The sequence below is a fragment of the Onychomys torridus genome, chromosome X, assembly GCF_903995425.1.
Source record: "Onychomys torridus chromosome X, mOncTor1.1, whole genome shotgun sequence".
Taxonomy (NCBI): domain Eukaryota; kingdom Metazoa; phylum Chordata; class Mammalia; order Rodentia; family Cricetidae; genus Onychomys; species Onychomys torridus.
The window spans coordinates 92,319,441-92,320,547 of NC_050466.1; the positions used below are offsets into that span (position 1 = coordinate 92,319,441).

At 48.7% G+C, this 1,107-nt stretch overlaps 1 non-coding gene across 1 annotated transcript; it reads right to left on the minus strand.

The window, feature by feature from the left end:
• Nucleotides 1-701: 701 nt before the first annotated feature.
• On the minus strand, nucleotides 702-774 carry Trnak-cuu. Its single transcript has one exon. It is a non-coding gene; the product is annotated as a tRNA-Lys (tRNA).
• Nucleotides 775-1,107: the final 333 nt, after the last annotated feature.

Here is a 1,107-nt window from a genome sequence, read left to right on the forward strand (position 1 = left end):
CTGCCAGGGCCCTCTCTGCTCCTGAGGATGCCTTCAAGGGCTGTTTCTGTGAAAATTCGGGAACTCTGGGAAAATGTCCCTTAGCACTACACAGAGTCAAATTCTGGAAAGGTCTCTCCTGGTGCTTCTGAACTCTTAACTATTTCTAAAATTCTGGGAAATCTGGTTACCATGTAGTAATTCTCCCCAGGAGACCATCTTGTTGTCCTGGAACTGTCTCAGAAGGCTGAAGGAAAGGCCTTCGTCAAGGCTGGGCAACCTTGTCTTGCTGTCACACCAGGGAGAGGCATTGCCTGTTGGCCTAACAGGGAAGCTGATAATGTTGGTTGATTCTATGTTGCATTCCTTCAGGCTTAGGTATGTACGCCTAAAATATTCCAGAATCTCAGTTGTGTAGTGGATAGCCATCCCAGCATTGGCCTGGAAGTTCCAACCCCCATTGAGGTTTCAGTAATGATCACGCCCACAAGGCGGGGCAGAGGAGGGAGCGGAAGACCGAGGATCAAGGGGAGGTCGCTCTCTTGGTTCGAGGACGCTGGACGCAGGAGGCAGACCGAGCAGAGTTCTCCAGAGAACACCGCCGGACTGTGCTATACCTTTGCCAGACCCTGCAACCTACCCCTTCATTTGTAAGTTACCCTACAAAATAAACCTCCTTTTTAACTACGTGGAGTGGCCTTAATAATTTCACCAATATCTGGCGCCCAACGTGGGGCTCGAACCCACGACCCTGAGATTAAGAGTCTCATGCTCTACCGACTGAGCTAGCCGGGCTGTGCTATACCTTTGCCAGACCCTGCAACCTACCCCTTCATTTGGAAGTTACCCTACAAAATAAACCTCCCTTTTAACTACATGGAGTGGCCTTAATAATTTCACCAATACACTTGCATATCTTTAGGAGTGATTTATCTTGTGTGTTCCCTAGTCCCCTCCAACGTCAATGATCTGGGATTATCCTGTACCCACCTACCCCAGGTGGGAGTTGCTGTCACCCAGGGTAACAAGAGTCCACTCCCATCCAGTCAGCCAAGAGCCCTACAACACACAATTAGCAACTTCTGTACATTTCAGTTAAAGTGATTTATAACTACAGCTGTTAGGATT